Source organism: Haliaeetus leucocephalus, unplaced genomic scaffold (assembly GCF_000737465.1).
Source record: "Haliaeetus leucocephalus isolate CR32 unplaced genomic scaffold, Haliaeetus_leucocephalus-4.0 Scaffold211, whole genome shotgun sequence".
NCBI lineage: Eukaryota > Metazoa > Chordata > Aves > Accipitriformes > Accipitridae > Haliaeetus > Haliaeetus leucocephalus.
This window is the reverse complement of record NW_010972647.1, coordinates 312,926-330,148: the sequence shown is the minus strand read 5'-3', so window position 1 is coordinate 330,148 and position 17,223 is coordinate 312,926.

Genomic DNA, 17,223 nt, shown 5'->3' with positions numbered 1-17,223 from the left:
GTTGTTGAGCAGGGATGCTTATTTCTGTGTTGTGTTGTGAGATGCAGAGACTTCCACTGCAGAAAAGTGGGTCTTGGTCTCCAGAAGTGCCTCAGTTCTACAACCACAACCTTATTTTACTGTCTCCTTTTCTCACTAACATTTCTCACCATCTTTCTCACTTTAACTCTTGAAATTTTACATTTACTAATGACATTTCTCATCTTTTATTTTGACATTCAAGGTCCTATGTGCTAAATAAATCTATTGTTAGTATAGGGAGACACTGCAGTAAAGTTTGCAGTACATGTCTGTATTCAGGTGAGACTCCAGTTGCCTTCATAATCCTGTATGACTTCCTTCTGGATGTTGTTTAATTTTAGTGTCCTTCAATTTGGTATATATGTTTGTGCTCTTAATGTTTTTTTTAAACGGAGGACGTTGCAGGAGAAAAAGCAATTGGGGATTCAAATTTTGAAAAAAAACCAACAAAATCCATTTAATCAATAAAAATCCAGATATTGTTTCCAAGTAAATGAAGAAAAAAATTCTCTAGAATTAAGCATTCTTAAGAGATTTTACTGGGAAGGACTATATCTTTTTTCCCCTTTTCATACAAGACTTTTATTTTAGAGTAGAAAAGTCTCATAGAGTATTCCAGAAAGAAAAATATAGTACGTAACTGCAGCCACAATTTACAGTTTTAATTTACTGAAGATCGAAAGAAGCTTATTAGTTGAAAATCAATACCGAGCAGAATTTAAGATTTTGTAACTTGGGACTTCTAAAGTATATTGAAGAAGTGCCATAAAAATGTGAACGCTTGCCTAAATAATTTATCAGATAGCTATTTCTTTATGTTCTTTTAAATATGGATGTCTAAACTGGACCAACAACTTCATTTTTATTGTGCATTTTTAATAACACTTCTAAAACATGTTTTGTACACAACCCCAGATAAGACAAACAATACATACCCTTAACTTTACAGACTAGTTCAAACCTTATTGTATGCATGTGTCTTTTTAGAACTAGTTCTGAAGTTTAGAGATAGCAAGTTCAGATTACAAAACTGAGCTGAATTTGAGACATATTTACAGCAAATTTTTTTCCTTGACTCTGTTGAACTTCAGACTGAATGCCGCAAGTGCTGTATCCATGCTCGAATGCATGTATATAACATCTCAACAATGTGAAGGGACTGTATATTGTGACAATACTCCATGAAGGGCACATAGTGCAAGCATGTCAACACCCCTGATCCTACATGCCAAAACATACATGTAGCAGAGTAATATGTCACACACCTTGCAGAGTAGATATGTGGAGGCCAGACTACCCAGAGAGGTAACACAGAAAGCTCAGAGGTTCCACTTCTCCCACTCAGGGTAGGGCTAGGTTAGTCATACAACTGATTGTCAGCACAAGCTACTATAGTGAGCTTTCACAGCATCATTGACTTCCATAGATGGAAGTTTCGGTATGCAGGCACAGATCTGTTGCTGCTTTCATGGCACGTCTCAGCAATAGTAGCCATGTTTCGTCTCCTCCCCAGATGTGTGCAACACAAAAACCATTCCAGCTAATATTGTATCAGGAATCATGCTAGAAACTGTTGTAGTGTCATGGTTTAACCCCAGCCAGCAACTAAGCACCACGCAGCCGCTCACTCACTCCCCCCTCCTCCCCCAGTGGGATTAAGGAGAAAACTGGGAAAAGAAATAAAACTTGTGGGTTGAGATAAGAATGGTTTAATAGAATATAAAAAGAAGAAACTAATAATGATAATGATAACACTAATAAAGTGACAGCAATAATGATAAAAGGATTAGAATGTACAAATGATGCACAGTGCAATTGCTCACTACCTGCCGATCGACGCCCAGTTAATCCCCAAGCGGCAATCCCCCCACCCCCACTCCCCCAGTTTATATACTAGATGTGACGTCACATGGTGTGGAATACCCTGTTGGCCAGTTTGGATCCGCTGTCCTGGCTGTGTCCCCTCCCAACTTCTTGTACCCCTCCAGCTTTCTCACTGGCTGGGCATGAGAAGCTGAAAAATCCTTGACTTGCTATAAACACTACTTAGCAACAACTGAAAACATCAGTGTTATCAACATTCTTCACATACTGAACTCAAAACATAGCACTGTACCAGCTATTAGGAAGACAATTAACTCTATCCCAGCTGAAACCAGGACATGTAGTCACAGTAGTTGTAAATAAAATTTAAATTCAGTTCCAGGACTGATTTAATTGCAGACTTCCCATGGATTTCTATGAAGTCAGGAAATTATTCCAAAGGACAAAGTGTTTTGGAAGGGTCTTTAGTTATGTTTTATTGACTTGTTATGCAATATGCCTTGCAGAAGCACAAAACTGTTTTTCAGTTTTAGCATTAGTATTTGGAAGTTATAGTCAGAAGACTGGCTGAATGAAGACTGCTCTTTGAAAATTTTCTTTAATGCTTATTAATTGTTCAAGAGTGTAATTTTTAGTCTGTCTAGAATGATTGTATGGCAGTGGTTTATATGAGTGATGAAATGAGAGTAAGGCATGAAATCTCATGAATACTTTATGCTGTTGAGCACAGACAGGAATTTCTTATCTGCCTTTGAAAATCCTAGCTTTTTAATCAAATAGCTTGAATCATCTCTGTAACAGCACATATTTTGTAACAATTTAGATTATAAGCTCTCTGGTGAAGAGGCAATCTTCTCATCCCACATGTGTGCAGGACATAGCACAATGAGGCCCTAAACTTTAATTTCTGCTAAATTCTATTCAGAGCAAATAATTATTAAAATCATGTGCAGTGCAATTCTGTGAATTTAGATAGGAGAGAATAGTAAGTGTCTCACAAAAAAGGTAGCAATATGCTAAAATTTTTGTGTGTACTATCAAAGCCAAAACCCCTGACTTTTCTACAAGTACTGTATGCCCTACAGCGGTGTTACTGATTTCATTCTGCTGTGGGCATGCTGTACTGCCTTTAAAGGTTCACAGTAATACAACAGAGGGAAAGAAATTACTTTGCAGCTTTTCACAGCCCTTATGGGTAGTGCCCAGTATAGCCAACCTCCCAGCCTCATGAGGATAGCAAGTATAGGGGACGTACAAGGGGAGAAGCAAGCAGGCTCTATGGATGAGAGGTGGGATGGCACAGCTCTTTCTCATACTATCTGTGAGAAGGGAAATATTAGGGAATGTGTGCAGAAGGCCAAAGCTTGGCCAGTAGCTTTACTAGCAAGGTAACAACAGGAAAATTTGCAAGGCATTACAAAGAGCAAAGAGGAATAATGCATATGCAGCAGCTGGCCAACCTTGACCAGTGACTACACCAAGACAGCAACATGAGCAATGGCAGAAATGGGAAACATTGTCTATGGTCATGAGATGGTGGAGCTCAGGATCCAAAGAGGAGGGAGCAGGAATATAAGGTGTAGCAAAACATGGGGCTGAGGTGGATCCCTGTTGGTGCTTGATCCCTGCAATTTGGAGGAACAATAAATCTGCTGCTTCCAGGATACCTGTGTTTTATGTCCACAGCCAGGAGGGATCTGGTGTGTTTTTCTATGATGAAGGAGTATTCAGAGAGCTCTTCCTAGCATCAGCAGAGGACCACTTGGAAGGTACTACCTCACAGCATCACTCCACCTCCTCCTTTTCTAAAGGGAGACTTCCATTCATCTTTTGACAGTTTCTGATTCTAATGGAACTATAAATACATAATTTATATGTATTTATTTAGTCTGTCTAGAATGATTGTATGGCAGTGGTTTATATGAGTGATGTCAATGGTTGAAAAGAGCACAAAAATCCCCCCAACATCTGAGGATAACATTTCAGCCACATTTACCAAGATCATTATATATTCATAGGTGTATGTTTAATTCTCAAACATAATATTTCTTTATATTAATGTTTAATAATGATACACCACATTCTTATAGTACTAGTTCTATTTGTTGATTTTGACATATTTTGGTAATAACAAAGGACTGTTATCCTAGAACATCACTAGAACTATTATAGACAACTCTAGAAGTAAAACAAATTCTTGTTGAGTACAAGAATTTTGTTTGTGTTGAGTACAAGGAATCCTTGAGGTTGCCTGAATAAATGTTTTCTGACCACCCAAACATCATATTTTGGTTCACAGAAGTTTTGTCATATATTAACTCAAAAAGATTTATACTGGAAAATACCCAGCAGAACGAATAAAAGAAATTTTTATAGCAGGAGATTCCTGCTCCCTTTCTCCCTTCTTCACCATTATCACTGGAAACAGGTATGCTCCTCTCTTTAAACTTTATTTAAGATTTAGTTATGTTTTCTGTCTCAGCTAATGACTACAGTATATTTGTCTTCAGGAAAGTTTTATAGAAGACTATTCTTTTTTTTGCACCTACCAATCTATATTAAAAAAATCTCTTTTCTGTGGTTAATTTTAAAAAAGTTTTTGAAGTCTTAATGTGTGCTTAAATTAAAGTAGGAAATGTTCAGAATTATTTATCTGCAGCTTGCGTAAATCTTCTGTCTGTTCTATTTCTCTTTCACGTTCTCTCTGTCTTCCCACAGCTTATTTCAGTGATACCATTAAGTATTTCATCATTCTGAAAGAGATGTCTTTATTAACAAATTAGTTTCAACGTATACAGTTATGCACTAATTTAAGTATGTACGGCCTGGCCCTTTTCAGAAAATTAAATTTCTTAGTTCCATTAAATCATAATCTATTCAAATGAGACTGGAATTTTCATAGCAGCTTAATCTGGAAATATTGGAAACAGCTAGCTGAGTCTTGGACGGTTAACATGAATTTCAAAAGTGCTTTCAAATATGCTTTTCTGGAGGTATATACTTCCTTTAGAATGATGTGGATTGACTCATAGAAAGTGTTATATTTTCATTAGGAAAATAAAACCTCATTTGGAGGTTTTGCCATCTTTTAGTTCATTGGATCTTTCATTTTGAGAGGGTTATCAAGCTTTAAGAGATATTATTTACATGTTACATTTTGATGGAAGGTATTATGCTAGACAACAATATTAAAAAAATCACTGTGTACAGTAAATCCTGATCCTGGACACGTAGGTAACAGGTGGGGTAAGAGTTACGCTAGTGACCTCATCTACTTATAGATAACCATTGTCTTTTATTTTAATTTTGAATGAAGGATCAGAAAGGGAAAATGTTTTGACAAAACATTACCAATTGAATATTTCTGTAGACCTATCTTATGACAGTGTCAGTACAAATCTTAGCCTTGTGATTTTTAAATTGAATACATAAAACTCTTTACAGTTTAGTGGTTAATTTGAAAACCATGCAACTGGAAGTTTTGGCTGCCCCAGCAGCCTCTAAACCAGCATTTCTGTGCTCTTCAGCACAGATTGGATGCCCAGGACACTGATCTGACAAGGAATTATAAGGAACCTCATGAAATTTACAGAGTTGCATAGGGAAATGCCAGCAATGCACGTGTGGACACATATTTAGTCAATGGTCACAAGAGCATTCCAGATGCCTTTAGAAGGCCTTGAACAGAATAAACAAGAAGACAAAAAAAAGAAAGATGCCAATTAGAAGAACACAGGTGCGCATTCCTTGATAAAGGGAACTTGGCACAAATAACCTCAATTTGGCAGTTTGTCTTGACCAATTAGACTGAGACAAGTTTGCATGTTTTAGTTAGTATAACCAATTATGTCTTATGTTTATGCGCGTGTACAGTGTTGATATAACCAATCCTTAAGTGTAACTAGGCGCATGGACAGTGCGTGAATAATGTGTGTAACCAATAGTAAAGTAGCTAAACGCATGTACGGATGTAACCAATGTATAAAAATGATATCTGATGCTCTAGTAAAGGGTCTTCAACTATGATCATATTGATCTGTCGTTGAGTCCATGATTATGCTCCCACATGCGTGGCTGAAAAATATCTGAAGTTTCTTTTCTTCTTGATATTTGGAAATTAAAGCAATATTAAGAAGCAAGTTATGTAAGGACTTACACTACATAAAAATGTCAGCTGCAGTTTATAAGTAAAAAGATGGAATTTTGAATCAGTACATTTAATTATTTATGGAATCAAAACAGCCTAGACTGATTTTTCAATAATGCATTAACTTACCTGTATGCCAAGAAGAGGAAATGGATCATTCTGCTGTGAAGAAAGCCTATATTCAGTAAGTCTTAAATAAAACCTTTTATGTTACAGAACACATTTTAATTAGTGTTCTGGTTTCAGCTGGGGTACAGTTAATTTTCTTCCTAGTAGCTCATATAGTGTTATGTTTTGGGTTCAGTAGAAGAATGTTGATAACACACTGACATTTTCAGTTGTTGCTAAGTAATATTTCATCTAAAATCAAGGATTTTTCAGCTTCTCATGCCCAGCCAGCAAGAAGGCTGGAGGGGCACAAGTTGGGAGGGGACGCAGCCAGGACAGCTGACCCAAACTGGCTAAAGGGGTATTCCATACCATGTGACGTCATGCCTAGGTTTATATACTGGGGGGAGTTGGTCTGGGAGGGATCCTGCTTGGGACCTAACTGGGAATCGGTCAGCGAGTGGTGAGCAATTGCATTGTGCATCACTTCTTTTGCATATTCCAATCCTTGTATTATTATTATCATTTTATTATTGTTATTATTATCATTATTAGTTTCTTCCTCTCTGTTCTGTTAAACTGTTCTTACCTCAACCCATGAGGTTGGTTTTTTTTTCCAATTTTCTCCCCCATCCCACTGGGTGCGGGGTGAGTGAGTAAGCGGCTACGTAGTGCTTAGCTACCAACTGGGGTTAAACTATGACGATTAGTAACTTCCAAACATATTGTGTATTCCATATAGAAAATGTGGAAATTAGAGATACTGTATTATGCTGAAGTTTTGTTTTTCTTTTTTTCTCCAGTAAATGGCAGCTCTAAAATTCATAAGATTGGATACACTACCTTACAGAATGTAGTTGTCACATCATATTAATCAAGTTCACTGATGTAAAACTGTACATTCATAATGCCACATTTGAGCTTTATTTTTAGATCATCATATGGTAATATAGAAAAAGAAAATAATCTTTTCAATTATGTGCAGATTCACTTATGGATTACTTGACTCTTAAAAAGAGATGAATTTTAGAAAAAAACCCTCTGGATCTCTATATCCCAAGTATCCTAAGCCAATTCTTGCATCCATCGAATCATAAACAGCTTAATGCAGTGGAATTTTAAAAGGTGGCATACACTTTTAATTTTCATTCCTTATTCTTGAACATTATTTGAGTTTATGCAGCCTGCTACAAAAATCTGGTGTGATGTGAGAGCCTCCTTCTCTTTATGTGCCCTAGGAGACCATGGGTGCATTAAGACTGTGTTTTCCATAGATAAACCTGTTTCTAATGATTTGAGAGGACTTCATTTCAGGGAATTTAGGCCTAGATTAGGCAGATAGATTAGATTAGGGCTAGATCAAGTACCTGATTTCAGCTGAACCTGGTTAAGAAGGTTACTTCTGTGGTTATTACAGAAGAACACAAGGTCGTCCCATTTTAAAATAAGTGCTTTTGCTAGCTGCAACAATTTTTAACCTGAAGTTGCCTTTCGCAGTACTAACAGTAGTCAGCAAACTTTCAGATTATTAAAATTAAGCAAGAGATTTATCTTCTTCCTGTTCACAAATTCTTGAGATAAGAGAAAACATGGTTCTTCAGGGTTTAGTTATTTTCTTTGCTTTATTATCCATTAAAATTTTGTGATATAAATAGCCTAGCTTGAAGAAATCTATTTTGGTTCTAGATCTAAGCTTCCCTGCTATCATTGTTTTTATTTAAATTATTTTTATTTGCAGTATTGCAATAGGACTTCTTAAAAAGAAATGTCTGTGCTGCTAGCCTGGCATTAAGACCTGATAAACTTGCGGGTATCCCAAAAGTCAAGCATAAATCCCATGGATCCTGAGATAGTAAGGAGAATTTAGGATTTGTAAACAAAGCTGAGTTATTCTACTTTTTGTCTCTTTCTTTTCAGAATATTCATTCTGATGCTGCAGAGTCTTCCAAAATGCTGCAACCTGAAGCCATTCCTTTAGAATAAGAAATGGGTCACATTAAGGTTCCTTGGAAGAGATTTTTGACAGTATCACCTTGGTCATATGGCAGAATTCCAATCTCTTTTACTGATGTGTCAGAAGGGACATATGCTGATCTTCACTTATTCTCTGTGTGACAAATACCTGATCTTATCAGAGAAACCCAAAATACACAGTTTTAGGACAACATATATGAGCATAATAATTCTGGAAGCCACCCTACATATCTGCACATAAGGAAATAGGCAACTGAAAACTGAAGCTCTTTATATGTTCTGTAATATGCTGTGATTTCAATCACTGTAATTGTATAATACAAACTATTATTTTCTGTGTTGTTTTTAAAAAAATAAATATTCAATGTTGTTCTTGAGGAAGAAAGTTACATGCCATTAAAAATTTAGATGACCTCTGCACAAGGAAAATTGACCAATTACTGACTGAACAACAACAACAAAAGTTAGTACAAACATTGGCATTTAACTTATCTATTTCTAAAAATGAGGATAGTAATGTCTTTGTACCTATAATCTAGCTGGCTATATAGTCTAGCTTATCGTTTATTTAATGTTTAAGTCCATTGTTACTTTATTTGTTCAGAAAATATTTTAAAGCCTTATTATAAGATGTATGATGCCTTTTCATAAATAAATGAATATCCAAAATGTTGCTAGACAGTTTATAATGTTAATCTCTTAGATGAATTGTCAGTGACCTTCGCACATGGTCTATTTTTCTGCACTTCAGCTTAAAATCAAAATGTCAAGTTCTGAAGTAGCTTCTGAGCTACTTCAGTCAGAGAATGTTAAGAAGTTGAATTGTTTTATTTATAAACTACAGAAATATTGTTCATCAGAATGAGGAGTTATTTTGTCAACCATATGTAGATTTATATTTTTCTAAGTTATTTTTAGCCTCTAATACTTTTCTAAACAAATTTACTCTCAACAGCCCAAAGACAAGGTTGCATTTCAAATGTGCTGAAAAGGACAAAACAATATAGTATACGCAGATTCTTTAGCTCTGTACTATCAACACAATTAATACTGTCTTCAGTCTACAATGTTACTTATTGGTGCTAAGGAAAATTATGCCTTTAAAACTTTTGTCCCCTACATATGACTAAATTTTCAATTTGCAGCCATGACTCTCTAGTGATTTAGATCAGCTACAACTCTATCCATATTGTTAGCTATTTGGATTTCTGAGAACCACAGAAAGTTTGCAAGGCCCATGCAACTGAACTGATCGTTAAATCCATACCTCCTATTAAAAACACTTGCAAGCTCTTCATCTGCTTTATTTAACCTCATACAGTCTGGTATTCACATAAAGTAAACCCCTTCACTGATGTTTGAATACCCAGTATCAAAGCCTCATTGTTCTGTAAATTAACCAGGGTAACTGGCTCTAAACACATAGATAACCGCTGCGTAAATAGTTTGTCTGGGGGAGAAGAGTAGCTAAGAATAAACGGCTTAGTCTTAGCCTTTGATTCAGAGAAGACCATTCTTCTTCAAATAATGCATTCCATGAACATGACATGTCACATTTTCCTTCATATTTTTCATTTTACTTTATTCCCACCTTTTATTTCATTCCCACCTACATTTTCATCTCTCCTCACTCAGGCACTGTGGCTGTCTCACTCCATGTCTGAATTTCACACAGCATTTGTTGTCTCTACCTGTCTGTCTCCAGCAGTATATAGAGTGTCTCTGAGACAGTATTTACTACTAAGGTAGAGAAACAATAGTGACTATAGAGCACTTCAGAGAGAGTCAGTGTTTATTCATTAACATGATGATATGATTCATATTTAAATAAAAAGAAATTAAAGTCACAGCATAATTCTAAAGAGCTTTCACTCATATCGGTATGGTTTGTCCACGACGTCCTGCAGTCACCCTTTACTCTGAAACAGCTCTAATCCTGCAGGGTTTTTTAGCTCAGGTATGTCGGTGAGTGAATGTGCTTCTCTTTCAAGGACCAGCAGAGCAATGCTGCCACTTTCCAGCTGCACTTAGAAGTGATGATGTGCCTGGCCTTCAGCTACCTCCAGGCATCTTGTCTCTGTCCTATATTTTCTAACACTCTCACCTCATAGGGTACCTTTTGGGTAGTGGTGTTGAGTTGGCTTCACACTGTCCATCTAGCTGGATGCCTTGCTCTGGTGTGTCCCAGCAAAGAGAGACTCTTGGAAGCAAGCACTAGAGAGCATGAGTCATGAACACTGATGTGGCTCTGCAGGAGCTAGGCTGCATCCAGCAAGACAGGTGCCAAGCTGCTGATAAATGGCAAGTGTTGGCCCTCTAATTACTTTGAGACTTACTACTCTGTACTCTGTACTGTGCTCCCTAGCATGCCCCACAGAGTCTGTAATATCCAGATTCACTCATTCATCATCTGGGATTCCACTATATTTAATACCAGAGAGGTCTGTAACACTCATTTTGGAGTGAACAATTTGAGTTGTTAGTTTTCTCAGACGCTTAGGGTTTTGGTTTGTGGACTTGGTATACTGATATGTTTGCAGAACATTATGTTTCCTCAACAATTATCAGTCAAGGCCCATTAGAAATATATTACTATGGCTATGTTCCTAATATGACTGATCACAGCTACACATTGTTAAGATGACTATTAAGTGACTGTTAAGTGTAATGAGTGACTATTAAGTCATTTCCATTCTAAGAGTGCTAATTTTAGCTCGTATTTTTTCCTACCTGTCTTTTGTTAATACAAAGTTTGTATTTTTATTAGAAAACCAATGTTACTTGATTTTTCAGGATAACCTTATTAAATACTTTAGCCTCAAAATCCATCCTATGATCTACTACAATGATTCCAAATGTTTTAAGCCATTATCATTACTAGTTCATTATCCAGAAATCTATGATTATTAGCAAGCTAGTTAATAAGCCTTTGTTTTTCGAGTTACACTATTTCTGAAAAGATAGATTGATTTAAAAATTGGATATATTTTTTTAGTTACTGGTGATTTTCCACCTTTACCAATTTCTGTTGTAAATGATGGTGGCAGGTTGTCCTTGGCTGGCTGCCAGATGCTTAGTTATCTGCTCTTGCACTCCACCTCCCAAACAGAACAGGAGACAGAAAAAAAGATGGAAAAGTCCATGAGTCAAGATAAAGAGAAGATCACTTGCTAGTTACCTTCATAGGCAAAACAGACTTGATTTTGGGAAAAATAATTTAATTTATTGACAATTAAAATAGATTTATGTGGTAAGAAACAAAGACAAATTAAAACAACACCTTTCTTCTTCCCTTTTTGCAGGCTCAACTTCATTTCTTCATCCGAACTCCTCTACCTCCCCACCCCTGAGCGGTGCAGGGGGATGGGGAATGTGGGGTTGTGGTCAGTCCATGACAGTTCCTCTCCACTTCTCCCTCCTCCTCACACTTTTCCCCGGCTCCAGCATAAGTCATCTTCATAGGCTGCACTCCTTCAGGATAAACTTGCTCCAGTGTAGTCTCTCCATGGGCTGCAGTTCCTTCATGACACATCCACCTGCTCCAGTGTGGGGTCCTCCAAGGCTGCAGTGTGGGTACCTGCTCCAGCGTGGTATCTCCAGGGGCTGCAGGGGATCCCTGCTGGGGTGACTGGAGCACCTCCTCCCCTCCTCCCCCTCTCCCCTCGGTGCCCACAGGGCTGTTTCTCACACTTTTCCCCTCACAGCCAGGCAGCATTTTGCCCTTTCTTACACAGGCTTTTTGGAGGCTCCGCCATCGTGGCTGCGGGGTTCAGCCATGCCCTGTGGTGGGTTGGTTGGAGCCGGCTGGAACCGGCTGTGTCCAGCTCGGGGCAGCCTTGGACTCTCCTCACAGAGGCCGCCCTGCAGCCCCCCTGCCAGCGCCTGGGCACCTGTACACAGTAAAATGATAAATAATGTAGGAAGCAGCATATACATATTATTTTACGCTGTTAAAATAAAATCATTTACTTGAGGAGAAAGGAAGTTTCACCACTTACGGAAGATATGTCTAAGTGTTACACACTTAGAATTGGATGAGGACCTGACCAGGCCAAATGAGACTCTTTTCCAGTGTTTGAAGTTTGTCAGTGAATTAACAGTCATGACAGGCTGGTGTATGTTACCAATCACCTGTCCAGCAATATAATTTTCTAATTCAGTTGCTCTTTCTGTGATGCTGAAAAGAATCAAAATTTTTTCCTACTCTACTTACATTTGAGAAGTTTACAGCCAGAAGTATATTGCAGATAAATGCTTGAGCAATGTTTACCAGTTCAAAGTTCTGTGCCCATCTTGAAAATCATACACAGATGGGAGGGAAAGTGATCTCAGGAGGCTGTATAGCCCTGTTTCCTACACATCAGCAAAGCCATAGGTGTCTGACTAATCTGGAGGGCCTGCGGTGGTAGAGGCTTGAGAAGTTCCCAAACTCTGTGACCTTCAGTAGAAAGGAGAACTGTCCCTTCTCTCATGGAGGCACGGTGCCACCCATGAAGCTGCAAGATGCTGTAATAATCAGTTCATTGCCTTTGCCACAAACTAACACATCACTTTTAAAAGTTCATTCTGAGAGTAAACTATTTTTCCTACTTACAAATCATAAGACAGGTATTTGGAAGAGAGTCACTACAGCTACAGTATCTTGTCAGTTATGCTGACATTTTTCTAAGAGTTGAAGGAGTGTGTCATGTATTTCATTCACAAACAGACACCGAAGATAAACAAGGTGTGACTTAGCAATTTGACTTAATGGAGTGATACTGTACTGCAGTTGTAGCTTTGCATGAAATTAATACCAATGTAGGCAGAAAAAAACCCTACAGACATTTAGTGACTGCCATCAAGCAGTGACTAAATTTTAGTGTTCATACAATATGAGCAAGTTAGAGATTTTCAATCTGCAAAATTCAAAGCAGAATTACTTAGCATAATTCAAGTGCAATATTCTCCACTTTTATTTATCTATTTGTTGTTTTTCTTTGCTGTGTACTTTGTCTACTCTTCTTCTTGTCAAACTGATAAATTGGATCTTGATTCCCTCTCTCCACCCTCACTTGATTCAGTTCCAAATGAATAATCAGCCACCAACTATCAGCAGACTAATGTTCCTGCAACAGCCTACACAGAATAAAGTTCCTAGTCAAGGAATTACAGAAAGGTCTGACACAACTGTATACCAGAAGTAATATTGCTTACATTGTCTGGTCTGAAAGCTGATTGTGCTTGACATGAATGCAAGATAGTTGGCCAGAATTATAGTGAAATATTTCAGCATAAATAAAGTTGCAATGGTCTTCTCATGGTACACTGAAATTACATAACTGTTCTGACACATGCCAGAACAAATAAAATAGTAAAGTTCCTTTGGCTCTTGAGAAAGTCCAGCTCACAAATGGTCATACCTGAATAATGCAATTCGAATGCTTTATCAGGAATATACCACTTTGAGTAAAGCCTCCATTGTCTTTTACAGTGTGCATTTGTTTCTCCCTTTGATGGATGATGTTTTAGGGATGGCAAATATGAATTCACACTTTTTCTTATTGCGCACTAATAATAGGGTATTTAAAGGTGGCAATAAGATCAAAATGAGCTCATAATAACAGCAACTTGCAGGTCATATAGATAATTATCAAAGAGGTTATTTTTGAATTTCTAAGGTAAAAACTGCTGCCAGTGCAAATGGTGATTATTGCTATGCTAGGAAGAAGCTTCATAAGGTTACAATCGTTCTAGCATACACATTATATGTATTGTTTAAGAATGAAGTAAGTTCTTTTATCATGGATTATAATGCTTCTCAATAAAGCAAGACCAAGACGAATGTTGATCTTTGTTTGACTGAGTTAATGAAAGTAAAGTTGATAATGATTTGCTGAAATTATTCCCTGAAGGTACACCACTGTATTGCTTGCCCACTGGTAGCTCATATTGCCTCAGTGGTCTAGAATTTTTTATGGTTAATGATATAGCAAAGTTGTAGCCAAATTTACATTTATGTGAAGACCATCACTGATATATATTATTATAATCATTTGGCATTTGTATGAGATATAAGTACATTGGATCAAAAATATGTGCCTATTTTATTACAACTACTGGAACATAAATTGTGCACAAACTAGTGCACATCTTGGTTAGTGGTAGTGTTATTGCACAGGGTAAAACAATGAATAGAAGATAATAAGGGTCAATAGAAGTTTATGGCATTTCAGTGCCACCGACCACAGCAATATTTGGCAGGATTCCTTTAGTATTATTTCATCTGTTCTGTGCCTTTGCATATTGCAACCCCTGAGCACACTCTGTACTCTTAACCTAGTGAGAGAGGCAAGATATAGTTGAAAGAATAGGAATTTGATATCCCTTATTGGTTAGCAATGATAATTAAAAATTGAAAATATTAAGACTGGTATGCAGACTACCTCTTAATATAGCTTGTTGGAAGTAAGAGTTTGTGAGGCTTTCTACTGAAATACAAATATCCTCTGGAAAAAAAAGGTCAAAAAATGAAGAATTTGTTGGTAATAGGAATCCTGAAGTTTTCACATTGTTTCCTGAAAAGATCTAAAATGTGTTTAATAGTCAATAAGTGTGTATGTTTGAAGAGTTGGCTGTAAGAATGAGATTGAATATAGAGAAGTTACATGTAGTTGTGGAAGAATAATGACCTCACAAAGTGCCAGAAAGGTTTCACTGGTCATGGGGGAAGAGCAAAAGTGGCACAAAAGAAGAGCAACCAACAGTGAAAAGTTTTGGAGAAAAAAAAAGTAGATTTTTTCTGCTGTTGTTCCAAATTGAATCTTCTAGGTTTCCTCAGCAGTAGGAATATATACTTAAAAATGAAAATGAATGTATCATAGCCAGGATGAAGAGTGAAGCTAAAATGTCTCAAATCCCTTTTAATTCCAAGCCAATAAAAATTGATTGTGATTTGCAGTAACAAAGCTGATGAGCTTGACAGTTCTTTATCAAAACCACAAATTTGATACAATTTGCAACAGATAAATTATTTTGTTTAGAAAAAGTTAAAAATGGCCTTGTTAGAAATATTTTTCAGTACACTGCTCACAAGATTATAACTTCCCCTGTACTAAAACTGTGAAGGCAGTATTATTGTATAAAGATTTAAAAGGAAGGATTTCCTTCTGTTGATGTACCACACAAGAGTTTTTAAAGTATAATTTTCCTCAGTCTTATTAATTATTTTCAGATGTCTTCAGAGGACAAAGCAATTATAATAAGAGATGGTGTAATTACATGTTCAGTGACTATATAATAAGATTGCAGCTTAAACAAATTTGAGCTATATACAGTTTCTACTCTATGAATGCTATTAAATTGAGTAGCTTTTCTGCTGGAAATTCTTTTTCATAGTTTGTTTATTCCAAATGTATAAAACACTCAGATATGAACTCATCCTAAGCTATATTGATTATTGATATTAATATCAATAGCAACAAGATATTAAAATATCTTATTGTCTAATATTAGTTACAGTCTTTTTAAGGTTGCATCTGTGATTCTGGTCTTGCAGTGATCTCTGTATTGATTAGATATAACCACTAAGACTGTTGTAAAAAAAGTAATCGATCAGCTCTTCTCCAGAAAACTATACATCAGGGGCTAAAAAAAAAAAAAAAAAAAAAAAAAAAAAAAAAAAGGATGGGAATGGCAAATCACAATAGCAAGAATAAAACCCAGGGAAATATTCCAAAACCAGTTGTCATCTTTGATAAATCTGTATGTCTTAATTTTTATATATGCCTCAATGTTCTACATAATATTTCTTTTATATGTGAAATTCAATATTCCTAATACTGATATTTAAAATTTAAAAATCCATTTTAAAGAAATAACCCAAAATAGGAAGTGTTTGCCAAATGCTAGTATTAAACTAGCTATCAGAGGTAGTCTCTGTTATTGTAAAACTATCTATATAGAGCTGTACATAAAGGCAAAGTAATGTCTGTGTCCTTAAAATCCACGACGATAGTAATAAGAACCATATTTTGCTTTCTTAAAAAATCATACAGATGCAATGACTCTTCTCCAGTGTCTAAACAATATTAAAAATAAATTAACTGTGCTAGCAACAATCTTTATCCATGAACAGACATTTTAGGAATATTTCAAAAGCCAGACGGAAACCTTAAGATCTAAGCATTCCTTCAAAAAATTTCCTTTTCTGTTGTATGAAGTAACTTAGAAAATGTAGGTATTGCTATGGTTTGACATCACTATTCTGTTGTAAGAATTATATATGTACTCTATTAATACTATACATCTTTATACTGCATTGTGAATTCTTCCCTTGATTTTGCAAGATCTCACATCAAAGGTTGAATTCTCTTTCCAGCATCCTTTCTTTAAAGAACCTTTTCTCATAGCTGATCCCAAGTATGCAGTCCTTGAATGGTAGCTTTAATTTGCACTAATAGCTCTCAAATAAGACAATAGACAAAAGCTTAAATTATAAATAGGTAAGAGTAATGTATATTGTGCATTTTTCACCTTCCTTAATACATACTTACTCCTATAAGTAGCTACTAACCAGTTCCTCATTTGTAAGTGGGCTGTGCACTCTGAACATGAGGAAAATATTTTCTAGGATATTTGTCTGTAAGCCAAAGTTCTATTGTGTGTATGTGTTTTATTTTATTTAAAAAATACACTAATAGCAGTTTCCTGGTCATGCAAAATAAAGGCAAATTATTTTATTGTGGAAAAAAAAAATATTCCCAGACCTTCAGGGATGAGTTTTTATATGGTCTCAACTTCTGTATGCAGACTCTGAAGTACAAAACTCTGTCTCAAATACAGATAATAGTGCACAAACAGTAGATAAGTAAGCCCTGAAATATTCATTTATAATGATGAGTTTCAGTTTGTAATCATATTGGTAATAACAAAATGCCTCTTTCCTCTTTCACCTGATTTGGATCTTTAAAAGAAACAACAAAAAATGTACTCAGTGGAAAGCATTCTACCTCCATAGACTATAAGCTTTATGAAGTGCCCTACCATTTTAACTAGAGTGTTGTTTATCTGCAAGTTGCTGTGCTTTAATGCAGCAATATGGACAGGTCTTCCAGTTTCATTTGTCATGTTATGAGTTTTTGTTGCAATGCAGAGAATAAAGTGTAGCT